Source organism: Miniopterus natalensis, chromosome 3 (assembly GCF_054644295.1).
Source record: "Miniopterus natalensis isolate mMinNat1 chromosome 3, mMinNat1.hap1, whole genome shotgun sequence".
In the NCBI taxonomy this organism is placed as follows: domain Eukaryota; kingdom Metazoa; phylum Chordata; class Mammalia; order Chiroptera; family Miniopteridae; genus Miniopterus; species Miniopterus natalensis.
The window spans coordinates 22497592-22519840 of NC_142083.1; positions in this window are offsets into that span (position 1 = coordinate 22497592).

Genomic DNA, 22249 nt, shown 5'->3' on the forward strand with positions numbered 1-22249 from the left:
TCGTACTCTATCTATTCTTCTGACCATCTAGTGACTCAGGATATTAGGCCAGTTGAAGTGAAGTTATAGGATTTTCACACATTCACACATTCTCGGATACCAACTCTTTCTACAGGTCCATTTCCCTCCATGTTTTATGCCCTCAGAACACGATAAACCATGGCCAACTCAATAATTTCACTTTGGGGCCAATTACTTGAAGTATCCACAGAAAATGTAAACTGCTCGCCTTATTACTCCCCAAACGTTTTTGTTCATGTGGCAGGGAGCAGTAGACAATGATGGGTTAGAGTATTAAAACTGAACTTGAAGCGAATGTTAGGATAGTGGTTAACAGAGCTAAGAATTAAGACTAACCATTTAAAAGAACACGGGCTGTGGGTAAATTAGCTTTGCTCTTTAGATGCAAGTGACTGAGGCCAATAGGTGCCTAGTAAATGTTAACTGTTCTTGGAAAAAATAAAAAATTAAATAACAAAAGAAATTGGCTGCCATCTTCCTTTAAAACTTGTTCCCCTTCACTCTCCAGAGTTTAATTCAGCTCAAAGTCTAAAATCACTGTTTCCTCCAAATTTAAAAGCAACCAAAAGATTCTTTGGTTCATGCATATTTTTGTGAATGAAAAGCTAATTTCCAGAATACAGCAGTTGACAGAAATTTCCATATGAATTGTACTACAAATTACCTACACGCTGGACCCTGTTGGGCTGTTTACTATAGGACTCTACGTTTCTGGATTCCCTCCCAGGAATGCTTCAGTCTCTAGAGAAAGAGATAAATATGTAGCATCAAGCACAATGTTTCTACTTCATCCTTGTCATAGAATGAAATAGCGAAGTTCATTGTGGTAGAGATTGTGGTATAGACGTTACTGTCAATAACCGAATAGCTGGTTTACCTTGTCCAAAATTAACAATAGGACATGTTCCCTAGTTTGAGTTGTGGAGAGGGAAATTAATGCATGTGTTAAAAATTCCCTCTCCTGGCAGGAACTTCACATTTCCTTTATGATTCTGAGTGTGTGCATGCCTTACATTTGCAACCCTTGAAGGCCAGGATGTCTCTGCTGCCTGTGATACTTTGCGAGCATTGTGCCAGGCTGGGATGGACTAATTCAGCCTGGAGCCTTTGGCATCAGAGGTAGAGGTAGAAGAAACATAAGTACATAATTACTGCCTTCTCTGAGCCACAACTCCCAGCCCACACCTCCTGAGGAACTCATTGACATCAGTCCCTACGTCCTGCTGAAGACAAAGAGCACCTAAGAGCATTTGTGGCAAATGACACATTGCTACAAATGAATAGCTCCAGCTTCCAATTGCCAGATGTCCAAGGACAGGTGCTATAGTGGGTTGGCAAACAACTGCTTTACTGGCCCAGACCCATTCATGAGCTCCATTAGGGAAATATCCCAACCAGATATTCTGTTCACTCAAGACTTAAGATCGGAAGGACAGCCTTACTTACTTGCTCAAGAAATTGTAACTCTTAAAAAAAAAAGGCTCTTGGAGATAACAGACCTGGTGCCAGAGTGTGCTTGTGGCATCAAGTGTGCTGTTAGGACCTGGGAAGAAATGGCTGCTCAACTATGTTATGAAATGGGCACGAATGGACCCAGAAAATTATATTTTTAAATGGTTCTATTTTGTTTTAGACTGCTCTAGAGATGCCTAAAAAGTCAGAGTGGAGACTGGCAGTCCCTTTTAGGTAGAGGTTCATTGGGAGTTCAAAGTCACTAGCTCAGTTACTAGGTTATTGTAAGCAACTTTATGCAATTAATTTTGACCTTAGTAAAAGTTGAGATAGCTGACTAGATTATAGCTGACTAAGTGGTAAAGAGAACAGATATTTTAAAAAATAATAGGACTAGAGCAAGAACTCTTCATATTTGTTAATGTGTAAACATAGATAGTATTTCATTGAGGTTGCCAGATTCAGCAAATAAAAATGCTAGACAGTTAAAATTAAATTTTAGTGAAACAGCCCATATTTTAAAAATATAAGTATGTCCCATGCAATATTGGAACATTTTCACACTAGAAATTATTTTTATTGTTTTCTAAAATCCAAATTTAACTCAAATTTTCCTGTATTTTACCTGGCAGCCCTTCAGTTAACCTATATTTTTGCATTATTTTTCTAAGCAGTAATGCTTTATAGAAAAAGTAAAAATCAATTCAAGAATTCATTACTTGATTAGCCTCAGTTATCATACTACACTCAGCCAAAAGGCCGAGAAGCAATTCAATTAACGTAGATGTGGCATATATGGTGGAAATATGGGGGTAGGACCCAGAAGCCCTGATTGGGTAAGCTAGGTAACTTCTGGATCTCTCTTTCCCTGTTGGTAAATTGGGGGAAATAATGCCATCTGGCAGTTTTTGTGAAGATCAGATGACTTTTATGACCAGTGTTATACTGGTGAACATTTAACAACTGACTCAAAGAAAAAAACTCTTGGTTTATAGCATTTGCCAATTTCTGTGCTGTCAGTGCACACACCATTTTCAAGCTACCAATATGATGTTAGTGATTCAGCATTAGAAGTGATGCTCAGTAACAGACCAATATTCTCTTTCCAGGATACAGATAAAATAGACATAAATAACTTCAAGAGCATAGGTAATAGTAAAATGCAGTGAAATAATTAGGTTGTGATGGGTTCTGAGTATTTGTTACCTTTATTTTCACTATAATTCCTTTCATTGTAAGTTTATATAATTTAATACTTAATCATGGCTGCATTTAACAACCAGCTTGCAAATTTCTGGAAACTTAACAATCAGCACTTGCAAGCTGATAAAGGCCAGCACTAGCCTTTGTAAACTGCCATACAAATGTGTAATTAAGATTCACTCATTCGACCCACATTTACAGAAGTTATCCTGTAAAAGGAACAATACAGAAATTCTTGGAAAACACATATAACAAGGAAAACAGTGCTGTTTATAAACACTGGTAGCTTTCTAAGGTGGCAGGTCAGGTCCATGTGAAGGAAACTGTTTTCTAAGGGGTAGAGGGTAGTGCTGGCCGTCACCCACTGAGCCCAGAATAGCCCAAAGCAGGGGAAGGCAGCCATACAAATGACCTATACTGCATATTTTATTTTAGAAAAATGAAGAAGCAGAACACTGGTTGCAAACTTGGTTGTGTTGAGGCCATGGTTCCTTTGTCCCAACAGTAATGTTGCACAGTTGCTTCTGGCAGCTTCAAGTAAAACCCTGGTATGTATTAGTTTCCTATGGCCATTATAACAAATTGTCACCAATATAATGGCTTAAAAAGCCAGAAATTGAGTAGCTCTGTAGGTCAGACATCTAAGATGGGCCAGCAGAGTTGTGTTCCTTCGGGGCTTTAGGGGAGAATTTGCTTCTTTCATCTTTCCAGTTTCTACAGGCCACCTGTATTCATTGGAACCATATTTAAGGCCAGCAAGGTAGCATCTTCAATCGAATCTCTCCCCCACTCCTTCAGCCTCCTGCTTCCCCCTTTTCTCTCATAAGGACCCATGTAATACATTGACAATCTCCCCATCTCAAGCTCCTTAGTGTAATCACACCTGCAAAGTCAGTTTTGCCAGGTAAGGTAACGTGTTCACCAGGCCTGGGGATTAGGATGTGGACATCTTGGGGGGGGGGGGACCTCCATTCTGTCTACCATGTCTGGCTTTTGCTATAGCATTATCATAGAGTCCAGGCAAAAAACAGTCTTAAAATAGTTTTTTGCTCTATCTATATCTAACTTCCTAGAATAAGGCCCTAAAATAACCTAGCTTATATTAAATTCTTTTGGGGGTGAGAATAAAACTCATTTTTTCCTATAGTAGTACTCTTCAAGAGTCTCTGAACAGGTGGCAATTTTCATACATATTTCTGATTAAAATTTTTTCCTAAATTTATTTATGTTGATAATATTTATGCATCTTGAGGTTGGGGCAAGAAAAGATTAAATACACATGAAACAAAAGGAATAGGAAGTGGAAGGAATATGTGTAACAAAAGGTCAAGTGTTTGAAAATTTTTTCAATTTTATTGAGGTATAATTGACACATGAGATTGTAGGATATTTAAAGTGTACAATGTGGTCATTTGATATACGAATACATTGTGAAAGCATTCCCCCATCCAGTTAACTAGCATAGCTTAGGTTAAACTCTGCTCAATAACTGGAATTACAATCATAATGCGGGTCCTTCTATTTTTAAATCTCATACAAAGAAATTGGTTTCTTTGGCAGAGGTGGATGGAAGTTCCCAGTATGGGTGGGAGTCAAAGTATAAATGTCCAGAGGGGACACCTGAAGACTGAGACTCTCTAAGGGAAGGCGGTGAGAAGCTGTTCTCATAGTGCCCCAGCTAATCCCACCCCCTCACCATTCACAGTGGCCCACACCTTCTGAATTGAGTCACGATTCTGAGGTCTCATTCTGGCTTTGCCTCATGGCCCTGCCACCTCATGTCTCATCACTTCCTTGAAAGACAGTCATAACTTTCAGAGATAGAGAAATGTGTCAACAAAGAAGGGCACATGCTTTGCTCAGTCAGCACCAAAGTGTGGAACAGATTGTTTAGGGCTGAAATATGACCCCCAAATCCACCTATTGAAGCCCTAATCCCCAGTTTTGAAGATAGGATTGTTTAAAAGGTTATGAAGTCAAATAAGGTCATTAGGGACAACCCTAGTCCAGTAGGACTGCTGTTCTTAAAACAGGAAAAGCTTAGATAGAACACGGGCATGCACAGAGGAAAGATGATGTGAAGACATAGGGAGATGAAAACCTACAAGCCAAGAAGAGAAGCCTCAGAATAAACCAGCTCTGCTTACACCATGATCTAGAAATCCCAGCCTCCAGAACTGTGAGGAAATAGAAATAGATTTCTGTTGTTTAAGCCACCTGGTCTGTGCTACTTTATTACGGCAGCCAAAGTAGCCACATAAAATTGTATTTAAAGCACTGATGACCACCCATCTTGAGGCCATTTAGAAGACATCAGAAAGATCCCAGCCTCCAAACTGGGCTTTATGATGCTCCCCCAAACATCACAGCCTGACGCAGCCCATGTCCTTGCTGAGAAAATAGGCCAGTGAGGTCACTGATGCTCCCCACCCACTGCCCAGGTGAGTGCCGAGTGGATGGCATCCCTGTCTCTTCCCTTCCCTTTCCACTCCACCTCTGTGCTAAGCTTTCCATTAGGTCTCAGCCCTCTTTTAAAAATCATGTCTTTCCTGGTGATCCCATGAGCTTCGTGAAATTTCTCTCTAGTCTCATTTGGGGTACAGAAATTCAGCAATCTGATCAATGTGATAAAGAATATACTTTTTAAAATGTGGTAACAAAGTGCCTTAACTTTGTGAACTGAGTTGAATAGTGTCCCCAAAATTCATGTTCATCTGAAGCTCTTAATGTAACCTTATTTAAAAGTAGGGTCTTCGAAGATGTAATCAAAGTAAGGATCAAGATGACGTCAAATGAAATTAGGAATCCAATAAGCATGTCCTTTTAAAAGAAACACAGAGAAGAAGGCCAGGTGAAGATGCAGACAGAGATTAGAGTGATGCACCCACAAGCCAAAGAATGCCTATAGCCTCAAAACTTAAGGAGACGTGAAATAAATTCTTCCTCAGAGCATCCAGAAGGAACCAACCCTACCAACACCTAGATTTCTAACTCTAGCCTCCGGAACCATGAGAGAATATGTTTCTGTTGTTTTGAGGCATTCAGTTTGGGTAATTTGTTACAGCAGCCGTGGAAAACTAATACCCTTTGTTTAAGTAAGATTATATATAATTTTAATAAAGAGTCTGGCGTCATCCTTGATCTTTCACTGCTGACTTCTTTTAAGCCTCACTCCCCCTTCCACTTTGGCCCTGAATGTGGAGAGATTGCTAAGAAGACCTGAGTTCATGTCCTTTTTGGTGGCAGCAGGAAACTTAAACCACCCAGACTAGGGAACTTTTCCACAGTCCCACCCTTTAGCCACTTATTATAAAGCCCCAAACTCACTCCCTCTACTCTGCTCAAGTCAACCTGGACCTGCTTGTGCCCTCCCAGCTCTTCAGAAAGTCCCTGAGAAACAAGCCTTCTCTCAAATTCTCTGGTGCATAGAGAATCATCAGCCTCAATATCTGAACCAAATTTGAATGGGGCTGCTTGCTGTTTGCACAGAGGACTCTACAACACTACCAGACGGAGGAGGCTCCTCTGGGGAGACACCAGTGTTGAATGATGCAATCTACAGAATCCAGCAGGACCCTAAATCTCTTCCTCCAGCACCTAGACCATCAACAGAACTCCCTCTTTCCTCCAAGTTCCTGAAATTCCAGAGGTCTCTAAGACAAGCTGCCATCAGAAAGAGCCAGCAGGGACTTTGACAACCTCGTCAATCAGCACCACAGATTTGGTGTCATCTTACTTCAGCTTAACCCAATTTTTCTCAGGTTTGACAAGGTTGACTTAATTAGCAAGCAGATGAGGGCAGCGCCATTACATTAAAAAAAAAGAAAAAGAAAAACTGTGAATCTACTCTGTGACTAAGCATTTCTCAGCATTTCTGTTTTGCTTCCAACTTTTGCTTGCCGCAGGACCCACACCTGGCATGTACCTCCTCAGGCCAGATGCTAAATTAAGTTTAAAGACATTTGAGATGTTCATTATTGATCAGGGTTTTGGCACCTGGAGGGAGAATTAAAGAAGCAGCAGCTGGGGTGTTAAACGTACTGTCTCTAAGCTGGGAGCCACCAAGAAGAACAAGTAAACTTTTTAGGTCAGCACGCCCTTGATGTAGCACAGTTGGTTGCCCTGCACTCGAAGCAGAGATGATGAAGGAAAGCGGTGCTCTCAGTGGCTCAATAGCTTCATGCATGGAAGGCAGGAGTAGCTGCCCGGTAGAGTCTTCACATTAAACACTAATAAGAAATCTATAAAGATGTGAGAATGTCTCTCTCCAGGACGGCATCTGTCCCAATACTTTGGTTGCACAGGAGTGAAAACCTGACCCAGACTGCAGTTAGCAAGATGGAATTAATTTACTATGCAAATGAAAAGTCCAGAGGCCAGCAGGCTTCAGGCATGGCTAGATTCAGGAGCCAGATAAAGTCATCACGAGCCTATTTCTCTCCATCTCTCAATTCCATCTCCAGCTGTCCTGGCTGTAATATCCAGGTGCAGATGTAATAAAATCACCAGAAAGTTTGTCATCTCAGCTTAAATCCATTAAGCAAGAATAACTCCAAGAAGCATCAGCCAAAGCTTCAGGGCATCTCATTAGTCGTTATGGGGTCACATGCTCATCCCTGAATGAGTTATTATACTGGAGGAATGGAAAGCTCTGAAGACACAAACTTTGAAAAATTATTTGTGTACCAAAGACCACACAAGGGGCTTTGCTGTGCATTTCTTAAATTGACTTTTTAAAATCCTGACATTAAAAAATATATTTTTAAATATTTTTAAATATTTGTTCTTAGGGCCAGAGAAAGATAGGCTCAGAGAGGTAAAATAACAGGGAACCTGACAGGGAACCGAACCCTGATCGCCTGGATCCTTGTCTAAGGTCACACAGTAAGTCGTGGGAATTGAAGAGTTTTGCTGGCCTTTGGACTCATACACTTTACTTATGGTGAGGCTTAGGGGCCATCTAGTCCAAAGCAGAATCAAGTTTACAGCATCCCTGACAAATATTCCCCGAGATGTTCACAACCTTCCAGAAACACACACCAAATTAAGACAACCTAATCTAATAAAGTAGCGAGAAATTTCCCTCTTGCACCTATTGAACTTGCACCTATCCACCCTGGTTGGTCCTTTCCCTAGGTCTCTTGGACACTGAGCCTGATTAATTCAGCCTAAGTTTTCTTTTAGTTTGTTCAATAGTCACATCACACTCTTGAACAGCCTATGCTCAATGAACTAAAACTCTAGGTCGGTTTTGTTTTGGAGGGTTTTGTTTGTTTTTGGTTTTGGAGGTATGAGTTATCCTCTGTTTTTGCATCTATGCATTTGATCTTTTCAATTGCACTTGGACTTCATCGCATTTGTTTCAACCCTGCATGATGCTGCAGGCCTTCGTTAAGGCGCAATGTTAAGGCGAGAGAGCCTGTTCAGGGCTGTGGAAACCCAGGCAACTTTTCAGAGTCTAACAATTTGACCAGCGGAGAACATGGGTCAACTTGCTGTTTGCAGCCTAGAGGAGCCAGGTGCTCCTTGGCTTGTAAAGTATCTTCCAGATTTTACCCATCTCGGTGGACAGGTCATAGAGGTGTTAGCAACACGTTCTTAATGTTGTCACAGTTACTCTGCCCTTTATGAGGTGGCCTTCTAAACTTGCACTCTCTAACTACCTAATAAGTAACCTCGAGGGCCTCAGTTTCCCCTATTGGCAAAATAAGAGTGTTATACTAGATGGATTTCTTTTTTTTTTTTAAATATATCTTTATTGATTTCAGAGAGAGGAAAGGAGAGGGAGAGAGAGGCAGAAATGTCAATGATGAGAGTCATTGATCGAGCCCGCAACCCGGGCATGTGCCCTGACAGGGAACCGAACCCTGATCGCCTGGATCCTAGGTAGACGCTCAACAACTGAGCCACGCCCGGCCGGGCTAGATGGATTTCTAAGGTTCCTGATATCTACAGTTTTGCTTCTCATGCAACAAAAAGCTCAACAAAGCTTTCACTTCTTATAATGGCTTGGTTTTGACTTTAGATGCTATTTTTAAAGCACCCTCAATTTCCTGCCAGGATAAGCAGCAGCTAGTTCAATGTCTCACCTCTTACGTTCATCGCCCGTTCATTTATTTGCTTGTTGATTTTTTAATTCTCTTTCACCCCTTTCACAGGTTTGCACAACACGGTAGCTTCTTGCCTGTCAGTAAAAACCTCACAAGGTTACTCGTGGTTACGATGTGCCACTCAGATATTTGCAGGTATATCTCTACCCTAAAGAATTCTCACCAGAAAGTCCAAGTGATAGGTTTTCAATTACAAGCCAGGAATAGGTTATTTTCTGTTTAAAAGACAAAGAGTTAATGCTACTTTATTAAAACGGCATTTCCTGTCTTCCATGACCACTTCTTGCCTAGCTGACTCCTGGGAACTGCTCTTTCTGCGGGCCTCTTAGCTCAGTAGACGCACTAACGAGCCTATCAGGATGCCCGCGACCAGCCACCACCACCCATGCTGCTTGGAAAGCGTGAGCATTTATCCATAAAACTGCCCTCGACTCTGCACCATGCCAAGTGCGCTCGTCTTTCAAAAGAATGAATTACAAGTGTAGTGGGGACATGTTTAGCTTAGGCACATAAAGGAATGAGAAGTTATAAAATTAATGAAACCAGATGCTGTTTCCAAGTCTCCTATTAGAGTGAACCATTTGTCAACTGAATACATCCTATACCTTAATTACAAATGTCCATCCATGCAAATGTTGATGAAGCCTGGAAACTTATTCAGAAAATAAATGACTTACAGTGCTGACACAGGCCATTAAAATATCCAATAACAATCACCAGACTAAGAGGAGATTTTATTTCAAACAGAAAAATTAATACAGCTGACAAGAGTGAGAGATAAAATCCAGACTAAATAATACCTTCCCTTTTTTCAGGTCTTCGGCATTCCTCCATGACATACACAGATGGCATATAAGTAAGGACTCTGATCTACTTGGAAGAAGCTATTTGAATTTAGCTTTTCTTTAATTGATAAAGTCATGTTCAATTTTTCATGTGCTTCTTTGATGATAATCTGCTACTCCATCATAATAACACAACCAAGACAATGAGTTTTCCAAATAAGAGTAGCTGACTCTGGCTGATAAGAGAGAAGAAGGTGGTATTTACAAGGAGGGCTAGTGAAACAGAATTGAGGTTAGGGCTCGAGCACAATGCCTAAAACCCGGCCGCAGAGCTGCCAGAGGAGGAACTGGTGCTCCTGCAGCTACCTCTGGGCACAGAGGAAAGCCCCAAGTCGCCCAGGTGCCCTGAGGCTGCACCAGGGAGGGATCTGTGCAGCCACCTGCTCTGAGACTGAATTTTGCTCGAACTTCCTTCTTCAAATCATTCACTTCCCAACTGAAATATCACAAGGCAGAGGGTGGTGGGCTGGACCTAGGTGACCTATCTGCATTGATGCCTCAAAGATAGCCCAGGACCCAAATGCTGCAGTCTGTCTTGGGAGGGCTGGACTTAGACATGACAATACTCACTAAGGCTTCCTCAGGGATTAAAATTACATGTAACCATTGCCTTTCATCAGAGAAGCAGGAGAAACAGTGACAGAGACATCCAAGAGTCAGAACTCTGTAGCCAACGAGATTCCCGTTTCCTCTGTCTAGTCCCACGTGTTCTCCTTAGGTAGGACCTCACTCCCAGACAGATGCAACAGATTCAGGGCCCAGAAAGAGTAGCAGAGGCCAGGTTTACCCTCCCACTGTAAATACCTGGAAGACTGGACAAAATACATGCAACAAGGGTTTGGACAAAGGGCTGCATGGGATTGTAGTCCATGAAAGGAAATAAACAAGATGAGCCTGGCAATTTCACCAGCACACCCTGGGGACAGGGAGAGGGACAGAGGCTGGTGGGATTGAGGAGAGCTAGAAGTGTGGGAAGGCAAAGAGGCTCAAATTTGTAGGATGGATACAGGAAAGAGGGAAGCTGCACTGAGTTAAGTTGGACAAGACCCCTCTCCAGTTGATCCTGAAAAGTTCTTTCCCTGAAACATCTCTCACATCAATGTTTGTTTCTCTCTCCCCCTCCCTTCCTCCTTTCCACTCTCTCTAAAAATCAATGAAAAAAATATCCTCTTGTGAAGATTAACAACAATCAAAAGTCCTTCTAATGGAGGTACCAGCTGAGTCACTTTACTCCTTCACTTTGTGCCGATTCTCCCCAAATGCTTTACTGCCTGCTCATCACTGGGGAAGAGAGCTCATTTTCAAAAATTCCTTTTACAGGGGAAGTTGTCTCAGATCATTCCTGGTTCTGTAAACACTATGATAGGAAATAGTGAATAACATTAGATAAGTTACTTGAGGTGTTTTGCTTTCATTCATGTGCATTATGAATTTCCAAGGTCAATGTGCATTATGACCCTGGCAACCGAATGTATCTTCCACGTGGCAACTACTACCTGCTAGGAAACTTGTTTTAAGGAATTCTACCTAAAGCATTGTGTTTCAGCCATCCAGAGAGAATAACGGAATGTGGATCCTTTGCAGGAACTAGGTTATCAGATTTGTGGTAACTGGAAGGAATTTGATGACATTGCTCTCAAGAAAAGATCTTCAAAGTTTCATGGAAGATGCTGGAAGACAGTAGAAGGGTAAGGAGGGAAAGCCCAGGTGAGGCTCTGCGTCAGGGGCCTTTGAAGAGCCTGGGAGCTGGGTAGTAACGTTGGGACCTGGTGAAGGGGAAGTAGGGTGAGCAAAGGGTCAGAAAGAGCAGGAAAGGGAGGCATGCGAACACTTCACGCCATGCTCAGAACAAACCTTGCGAACAACAGATGAATGGAGATTTACTTATTCAATAAAAAATTATTGATAATAGGATAAGCATCTGTCAGTTTGGATTTAAACGACTTTAAAAAACATTTATAACAGAATTCTTTCTCCCTCCAAGAAAAACTCTTGTCACAGAGTTGGTGCTTTCAAACAATCACTGTGGGAAGAAACTCCCCCACTATCAAGCTTTTGCATGATTTTGAAAGTGATTATCCTTAAAGTGGACCAGAGCACTTATATTGTTTTCTAAAAGATGGCAAAGCAAGAAGGATAACTGAGAAGCCAACTAATTTATAAACAAACTTGCAGTTACACAATTTGCTATAGCTTTTTCAATATACTCTAGGACTCATTTATGTCTGTTGGAGTTTTAACTTATTTTGGTTGTACTTGTAACATAAAATATGCTACTTGAACAGATGAGACTTTTAAACATAAAAAAAATCAATAAAATGCATTTGCTCTGGGGTAGCGATGGAGACGTGGAGTTATGCTACTTATCACGCCAGCTGCCGAGCGCACAATGGGGCATTTTTCAGGCTGCCAGGATCCCTTGTGTCCTCCCCTATCTTGTCTCATAAGTCATCCAGAATTGAGAGCTCGTGTTATCAAGTACAGGCTGTATATTCCCTTGACATATTAAAGGTATATAATCATTACTCCTGCTTCAGCCCTTTAAAAATGACTGCATAAGGGTAGGAGAGGGGATAGCGGGATATATGGCGACAGAAGGAGACTTGATTTGGGGTGGTGAACACACAATACAATAAACGGATGATATATATAGAATTGTACACCTGAAACCTATGTAATTTTATTGACCAATGTCACCCCAATAAATTCAATTAAAAATGACTGAGTAAGAATAGGGCATGTGCAAAGAAGAAGGCAGAAGAGGGGAGACATGAGAATATACTTGGCTTCTAGAAGCTAGAAAAGGGGGGACAATGAATTCTCTCCTAAAGCCTCCAAAAGGAACACATTTCTTCCCTGTAAGACTCATCACAGGCTTCTGATCTCCAGACCTGTAAGATCATAAATTCGAATTGTTTTCAGCCACTAAGCTTGTGGTGATTTGTTGTAGCAGCGACAGGAAACTAAAACGGACTCTGTTCCATCTGGGCTCACTAGACCTCCTCTCATGCCTGCCCATTTTAATTAATAATTCACCTAGATGATGTTAAAACACACTAAGTAATCGCAGAAAATAGTTTTACATGTATATTTCAAATTTTATTTAATTCACTCTGCTTATGTTAAATACCTTTAAAGGACAAGTTTTCTAAAAGCAATGAAACTATTTTTCAAATAAGGCAGCTTCTCAAGTCAGTTCTCTATCCAAAAACAGCAGGTTTCAAAGATGAAGTCAACATTACACAGTGTTTTAAAATGCCCAATGAGAGAGAAAACTTTATAACAATTAGTAAAATTTGTGTGAGGCTCCTTTCTCATTGGAAAGAGATTTTCTTGCTATGTTCACATAAACCTGTTTTATTTTAGCATATAGTTTTGTTATTTCATTCCTGCTGGGTCTAAAAGTGAACCAACTAGCAGACAGAGTTGGAATCTTGGGAGGGCAACCAGCCATTTTCCAGATAAGTTGTCAGTCAACTTACCAATGAATTTGTCAATATATATTCATCATTTCCCATAGAGAGGTTACATAAATGCAAAGAAATAAAAGAATGGTACCTGTTCTCAAGGAGTTCGCAATGTATAATCAGAATTCCCCCAACATACTAAAACTAAGGACAAAGAAAAGGTTACAAGAGAATTGACACCTGGAAAAACTGGCTTAAGGGTCACTCAAAAAAGACAAGTGCTGAGGAATAAAGTCGTATCAGAGTGACAGAATCCTTCATGAACTTGTGTGAAAACAAGTACAATGTTAAGCAATGATTGAGACAAGTTAGCTTGTACCCCTAAATTAGAAGAGATTTTAAGCAAAGTAAAGATCTAAAAAAATTGCGATTTAGTACTTTGGTTAATTTCCTTGGGCTCATTCTCCATTTTACTCAAATTATTGATCAGAAATTCTATGAGGAAGTAACACCAATAAAAGTGACATCTAGTGTATGAAGTGAGTGTCGTATAAGACTCTATAAAGTCATAAATAAACCTTACGTGAAGTCTTCTCAAATCATCCCCTAAAACTACTAGGCGTCTCTTTGACACAAGGTCTCTCCTATTATAGACCACTGAAAATGTCCCCTTTTTTTCCCACTGTTTCCTGACTTACAAGCTATTGTCAGCCTTGAGATCTTTATTTCCTCTGACATAAGCATTTACCGAACAATATCTCAACGTACATAAAGTTTGTAGAGACAAAAAAAGGAACCCTAAAGCACTGTGGGTACTGATACAGGTTCGATGGTTTAACTGTTTCTCATTTAGTGGAGAAAAGCTCACAAACCTTCCACCCTCCCAGGGCATTTTCCAAACTCCAATAAGCACTGGGATGTCAAAGCCACTTCTTTTATCCAGTTGGTAACCTTACACATAAGAATAGAAGAGTTCGGACATTAAAGTGCCATTAAGATCCCTTTGGTTGTAAGATTCCCACCGGCTCAGCAAATCGGGGCTAATTAATGCGTCTTAAATGTGAAAGAGGGTATCCTGAAGTTGCTTATAGGAAGGTCTTGCACAGTTAAAAAAATGGAAGTCAACAGTGAGACAGTGGACAACTTTAACTTAATTAAAAAACAGCTTCTGGTGAGAACAGCAACATGTACTCAGAACTGCTGATATAGAAACAGTGAAATACCTGAAGTAGCCTGACAGATTAAACAATCAAAGCCCTTAGCAATTCTGCCTCCTTCCTCTCTACCATCACAGGATTGCTCTGTGCTGCTCTTAAAAAGAAAAAAGAAAGGAAAGAATGTGACCCCATGAAAATGAGTTTTTGTAGGAGGGGTGACCAGGAAAAGGACCTATGATGAAAACTGAGGCAGATCAGAGAGAACGCAGTTCAGTTTCTTTCCAACCAGCAATCTCTTCAGTCTCCCATGGCCCCAAGAGAGATCTGTCTTCTCTTCCATTCCATTGCTTTCTGATCTCCACTTTTGTACTGATCTGTCCCTTAATTCACTTTTCATTCCCTTTCCTCTTCTATCGCTGTTTGTGATAAAAATTGGAAGGTTGGGCCTAGCTGGTGTGGCTCAGAGGTTGAGCATCGACTTATGATCCAGGCGATTGCTATTCAATTCCCCGTAAGAGCACATGCCCGGGTTTCGGGCTCGATCCCCCCAGTGGGAGGCAGCCAATCAATGATTCTCTCTCATCATTGATGTTTCTGTCTCTCTCTCCCTTGTACTCTTTGAAATCAATAAAAACATATTTTTTAAAAATTAGAAGGTTGAGAGATGGGTTCAGAGGTAAATTATTGTGGCTTTTCCCATATTTGATGCTGCCTTGTGAGGAATAGTAACAGTTGGAGTCAGTGTTCTCATAGGAGCAATACTGTCTTAGTATACTTGAAGTAAATTGCCCTTTGAATTGAAATTAGGTTGAATGTACAAAAACAGTTCAAAAGACATTTGAAAATTATGTCAAATTTTCTTTATAAGATACCTCATTTAGTTAAGCAAGGTGAGCTTATAGGTTTGGGAGAATATACAATCCTTGTGCAATCTGGAGGTTGCTAAAGGAGTTTTGATCTCTCTCTAGCCCCTGAGCCTCCTGTAGACCTCCCCTGTCTCCCCTCTGTGGGGCTCAGAACTATTTCAAAGAGCCACACAAGAGTCCATGTTGAAACCCATCCAAGGAGCCAACACCCTTCTATCCTATTTCCTCTTCCAGAATCTAGAAAGATAGTGCATCCTAGAAGGCCTGTCCTTCCACGGTCTACATCCCCAAAGCCAGCACACCAGATCAGTAAGTATATAGAGATAGATGACCTTGAATGCCTAAGCTCAGGTGTTCAGGCACTGTGACAGTTTTTCTGCATCTGACCTCATTTCGATGCAAAGCACCCCTCAGTTCCTGATGGGTGGTGGTGGAAGAGGCCTCAGCCTTCAGGCTGCAGAACATCACTTTTCTCCCCTGCCCATCTTGGACAAGTGGAATCAGAGGCAAGAGTAAGAGTGGGAGTGAAGAAAACCACTCCGTGTCTAGTCCTGTTGGTTCATGCCCTTTCCAGGTCATCAGTGAGTTAAGCAGAGCCTGCCAAGACTAGATTGAGGTTTCTAAAGCAAAGCAGTCTAACCCTGACTCCATCTTGAGGGATGGTCCAGCGCAGCTTTGACCACTGGTGAAAACTGATGCTACAAAGGGGAAGGAGATGCTAGGAGTAGAAAAAGACCTATGCCTCCCACTATGCTAAAAGACAAAATATGATGAACAATATGTGCCAGGAGAATAATGAAAATGATAAGTATCCATTTCCACCCCCTAATTAGTTAGTAATTAAAACTGCCTTCAAGTAACTGTAAGACTAACAATTGTAGAGCTGCGACTTCACCTGGAAGTAATATGTTGATGAGTGTTTCACTCCTGGCTGTTGAAATAAAATAATGAAAAATCTCATTATTCACAAAGCTTCTAGCAATATCCCAACATATTAATTTCAAAAGTTCATTCTCAAAAACCTTATTTTATTGGATGTTGTGTGAGGCTCCATAAAAGGCTCATAAGAAATGGAATAATAGGGCTGGAAAATATCTAAGAAGTCATGAGGTCCATCCCCTTTCCTTCAGTAAGACCCATTTTAGTCTTTGTGCATGCAGGGTTGGACTCCGTGTGATTTTAAAGATCTTTAGAGGAGAGCGCACCTCAACTCTCTCCCAGCACTCATAGTTAGGACAGTATTTCTCGCATCAAAGTCAAGCCCAACCATCTCTTTTGGCCCAACCCTCTTTGGTTTAGGCACTGTAACTGGTCATGAAAACTCCAAATGCTACCAGACTAGGGCCATTCATTATTGTGTATGTGAGACATTCACTAGGATTCAGTAAAATTCCACTACAACAAGGTTCAGAATCAGAGAGACTACAGTCCACGCCTTAGCTTCTGGAACATAAAAGTTCAAGAATAGCCTCAATTGTAAAACCATAACATCCATCCGAACGTCAGTGGTGTCCAGAGCCTCAGTGGGGATTGGTAAACTTCAGTCTACCACACTGGAATTATTGATCCCCAAAGAGTGAAGGAGAACATCATGGAGGCTGATGGCTGATGAACAAATCTCAAGATAGGAGACTAACAGTCAACTCTGAGGATAAAGTCTCCAAAGACAGAAACAACAGGCAGGTAGGTCTCCTCTTCCCCTCTCCTAGTTTTACTGTCCTAACCATCTCCGTTGATGTCCATTGGAGATATTTCTAAGTAGCTCCAGAGAAGCATTCTCCTTTGATGAACCAACTCCACTCTGTTAAAAAATATATATACAAAGAAGATCTCTTTAAATTTAGCCTAAACTCTCATAACTTCATGTTATGATTTCTTTGTCACCTGAAATTAAAGAATCAATAATACATTCCATTGCCCTAGTTGGTAGTCACAGATCTTATCTTCAATTCATACAGAAAATCTCCTCCAGCATATTTTAAAGTCAGCTTTGATAGTTTGCTGTGCGATTTGCAAAAAAGATGTTTTTTTTAGCTCACAATTGTTTTTGCCTTGGTTAAAACTTTTATTGCATCTCCCCTGCATCATTACAGGCTCTCCCACACTGCTCACTCAGTTCACACGCTGGCCAGTTCCTCTCCTCCCTGTAACACACCAGACTGAGTGGCCGCCCTGCTCAGTCCTTTATTAGCTCTGCCCAGACTGGGGGAGGAAGTTGAACTACCTTACAGAGTTCTTAATCCCCTTGTTCACACCATTCCAATCCTACCATCCTCCCCTCTCCCCCCTTTCTCCAGCTGCACCAAACACTGACCATTGCTCTAGAGGTCATGATAGTCCTGGTCTCCAGTCCTTTTCAGATGCTGTAACCTCTGCCTGGAATTCTCTTTCTTGAACTTGAAGCCTTGGATTAACCATCCTCTTCTCCAGGGATCTACCCTCCACCATGATGCTTCCTGACACCATGTCAGACACCCAGAGAAATGATGAGACTCGAATGGCACCAAGTAATGAATAGATTGAGAGGTCACCAAAGGATTTTCTTGGCCACTCCAAAGGTGGGGAGATCAATGCCATGGTACCTCTCCAACCTGGCATTAGCACACCCGCTGAGAAACCCTGCTCCACTAGGTGCTCATCATATGTAGGTCTGCTCCTCCCGTATTATTGAACTCATCCCACAAAATGAAGATGTTTAATTATCTACTACAGGTAAGTAAGACAAGTGGTATTGTTCTGTAGATTCCATGAAGGCAGGGGCTGTGGCCTTTGCAGGCACCACAGTGACCCCAGCACAGTGTCTAGTGTATTGTTGGCTCTTGGTGTGTGTTGACTGCTTGGCCAGGATAAACAAATGTTAACAAGCAATCTGGCACTGTCCCTTTGCACTGATGTGTAACTGCACATTTATGTGACAGAGGGACAAACTAAAAGAGCAAAACCTGTGGCTGATTGCCTTTGTGATTGACTCAAACCAACTGCTCTCCTTGCTGCTATACTGGAGCTGGAAGAATTCTAAAGGTCAACAGAGAATGCATAAATGGCATTTTTTCTACACTGTTAATATGAGAGTGATCCCCTCTATGGAAGAGTTGATTTTGTTCCTCCTTTTTTCTATTCAACAGACTCAACTGAATTTGAAGAATCTTCTGTAAATTGCCAGAGCTGGTTGCGATGAAGGTTTTTCTTGGACTACCAAGCAGCCAAGCAATTCCAGAGCCCTCCTTGGCACATCCATTTCTGCCTAGGAGCCTGTGACCAGCATCTCATGAAGAATTAAAAATTGAAATATAGTACCATATAGTTACACAAAAATAGCATCATGTTCTGTCTCATTTGTACTGCCAAAAACTACTCTTTGTATCTTAAGTACCCCTGACGACATAGTCTTACTATACTGTCCTCATTTCAACATCAACCCATTTTTCCTGAGAGGCTTAATTTAAGAGTTAATATCAAGAAATGTGATGGAGTTCCATGCAGCTTAAGCACATCTGAAAAACAAAACTGAGAAGAGTTTGTCAAAAACAATGTTTTCAGAAGAGACAGAGGCTTAATTTTTTTTACTTACCTTGAACTGAACACTATTTTGAGATAAAAATTAGACTCACTTTGCTGCAGGCCATGCAGCAAATGCAAGCAAAAGCTCTCCTGGCAGCCCCACGGCAGACCTGAGACCCCACCACCCATCACTTCTGTGGGTTGTCATCACCACTCTCCTCTTCATACTGAGGTGAATTTAGGTAGGACAAAAATAGGCAAGTAAAGCTGCCAGTCATTTTAATTCTTCATTTTTTCGGAATAGAATATTTTTCTTGGTCTTTTAAAAACCACATGCCCAGTCACTTGGAATCCCTTCATTAATGGGAGGTATTAGGTCTAATCCATTTGCCATTTTAAAGCACTAACTTCTGTTCATTTAAAAGCCTGCTCTCATGGTAAGACTAACACCTACACCTCTCAATACTTTTATTTAGCTCAAACTCCTAACTTGAGTTACACGAGTCGTTTTTATTATGTCACCATAATTTATTTGAGAACAAAGCCCATGTTGTATTCAAAAGATTAATATATGCTACAGCATTTTTAGGATCTAAAGAAAAATACAAGTATTAGCTACATTTATCATCCCTTCAACACCTAATGCACAGCAAAGCCTCAATAAATGTCTGTTAAATGAACTTAAATGTGAACAAACAGGAAAGAAACACAGGGAAATATTTCATGAGAATGATAATCGATCCAATATACAGAATCCCCCAGAATTGCTGATCCTACGGTTTGGTCCAAAAGGACTCCTGAGACTGGATGTACCCCTGAGTCAATGTGGCTGTGGTCCCTCAGGGTCATCTGGTGCTGGCCTACAGTTGTATCAGTGCTCAAGTCTCCAAAAAGAAAATTGGCTGCAGGAGGTGTTAGTGAGCAATGAGATCTTACTGAAGACTCCACGGGGAGCCTGAGGCCATCCCATCAGACACTGCGGGTGAGCTCTTCCCGTCCTCCCAGCCCCACCAGACGCGCCTGCTGCAGCCTGACTGCCTCCTGCTCTTGATTCAACGCCGTCACCAGAGAGGTCAAAGGCAGTGACACTGAAGACGCTTATCGAAAAGAGAGCTTTCCAAATTCGGGACAGGAAAAACAAAGAGGTAAGGAGAGAAAAGAGGAACAAAAAGGATATATCACATCATGGATCTAACAATGAATAGCTCCCATCTCACCTTTCCTACCAAAATATAATTTTATTTCCTTTCCCACCACACTGCCCTAGCTGTGTTAGTATGCAGAAAGTGTGGGCTTCTAAAAATACTTAGTCCAGAAACAAGCTGTTTCTCAAATGCAGGTTTAATTTTATTTAAGTCGGTGGTTCTCAAAATGTGGTCCTCAGACCAACAGAACCAACATCATGTGGGAATTTATTTTAAAAATAAATTGTCCAGTTCCACCTCAAACCTATTGAATCAGAATTCCATGTTTGAATAAACCCTCTGCGTGATTCTGATGCAAATTCAAATGTGAGAACCAAGGTTGAAGTTAACAGGTTTTAAAAAGGTGATCAACTTATCCAGACCCACCTGTTGAGGTTTGTCAATCAGTGTGAACTTAACTGACCGAACCTCCTATCCTGGTAAAAGTAGAGGGCACCTCATGAACAGGGAGCTGTAACTGCATCAGGCAAAGTCTAAGAAACGGAGATGAAAGAATGGAAGAAAATGAGGGGCAGGGGAGGAGAAAAGGGAGCTTAGCTTATGGGGGGGGATATAAAACTAGCATTAAAGCAGATCAGGACAAAATGTAAATGGGACCTAAGGCAGACACCCTGGAGACTCACTAGACATCCGCATGTCCCTCAGGGGTCTGGACCTGGTCTATGGGCTGTGAGCAGAAAGCCCACTTCTGGGTGGACACGTGTGACCCTCTAGCTAGCTCCTCTCTGATGCAGCAATCTAGGGGGCCATGGGTTAAGGTGGCAGAGCTGCAAGATGGAAGCAACCGGGTCACTGAGGATCCAGAGCAAAAGCTTCCCTGGAAAGTCACTTGATTCCCAGTGGCCTTGATCAGAGCAAGAAACAAACCTTGATGTTGTTCAGGCACTGAGATTACAGGGGTTACTTTGCTGTTGCAGCCTCGCCTCACCTCGCCTAGCCTAACTAACAGTACCCAAGGGAATTGAATAAATAAAAAGCATGTTAGCCTAAAGCAAGATAAGAGGCAAAGCCTGTCTTTGGCTACGAGTTGTGAGTAAGGACTGATTGAGAACCCCACTGGCCCCGTGTAACCAGGCACAACATAGGAGAACATGTCATGACTGAAACAATATTAAAATGCTTTTAAAGAATCCTCACCTAGAATGGAACGGGTAAGTAAAACAAAGGATCATTTTTAAAATTGTTTGTGGTTTTCTCTGTGGTTGAGTCTAAAGATATGCCCACCACAAACAAGAGCCTCCTTCAGTGCAGGCTTGGGGAGAAGCTCAGACCTCTCTGTTTTGTTTTTCCTCTTATTCCAGAAATCGGCATAAAGACAGATACCTGTTGAGAGTAAGAGAAACCAGAAAGTCTCAACTCGTACCCCAAAGAAAGCAATGTGTTAACAATACGGTAGGAAATACCGCAGTGGAAAAGCAAGTTTAACTTTTCCAGCCTCTCTGATTCCAGTGGGCATCTACAAATACAAGTAAGCCAACTCACTCTACTTTCAGCTACCTGGCAGCTTTTCCAATAATCAGATTATTTCTTATACAGAAGATGCCTATAAAACTTTCTTTCCACTATCTGTCAGCCCAATTATCACAATATGTGAAAGTAAAACATGGTAAAGCTGAATTATTTTTCAGGAGATCTGAAGAAATTTGTATGCTCCAGATTTCCCTCTTATGATATTATTTGTGCCCCATCTGATGCCCTTTTTAAGCTGGGATTACACACCATCCTGGGTCAGCATGAACTGTCAGTGTTGGTGATGTGGCATAATACAGTCAGGGCAGGTGAAAATGCTCAATGACCCCAGTTCGGAAAACACAATGGGTGCTAAGTGATCATGGATGAGGGCCATGTTCTGAAAAAGTCTCCATGTGTAAACATTAAGTAGAACAAAAAAACTCCCCGGGGGGGAAAAAAGAAACCATAAAAAAGATTTCAAAAAAAAAAAAAGCCAGAGGATTTCAAAAACAGAGAACAAAAGCCAGCCAATGACTAATTCCGTCCCCCACCCCCACCCCGCCCAGCCTTCCCCCCAACCAAGGAGTCAGCCAAGGACTGAATTGAAACTAAAAGACTGAAGCTATAAACTCCTTGGGCCCCATTAGATGAGTGGGACAATGTGGCAGAGGTATTTCACACATCGTAAGGATGACCTCAGATCCAACCTTGCTCTTTGATGCCTACTCTAGGTGTGTGTTTTTGAGATCCCAAGTAGTTGCCTAGAAGACCAGGTATCTCCCTGGCAAGAAGAATCCCTTCCAATGTGTCCACAAATTCTGTTGGGTTCTGGGTACCACTGGCAAGACATGTGCAATCTCTAAGACTTAGAGTACAGGGTAGAGAGAAAGGGTGGAAAGACTGGAGTGACTTGTTCCCACATTTGACCACTGTACCCTCTTTTCATGGGTCTTTGCTTTTACAGTATGATCTTTAGCACACAGATTGGGGAGGAAATCAGAAATCTGAATAAATGATAAGAACTTTCATT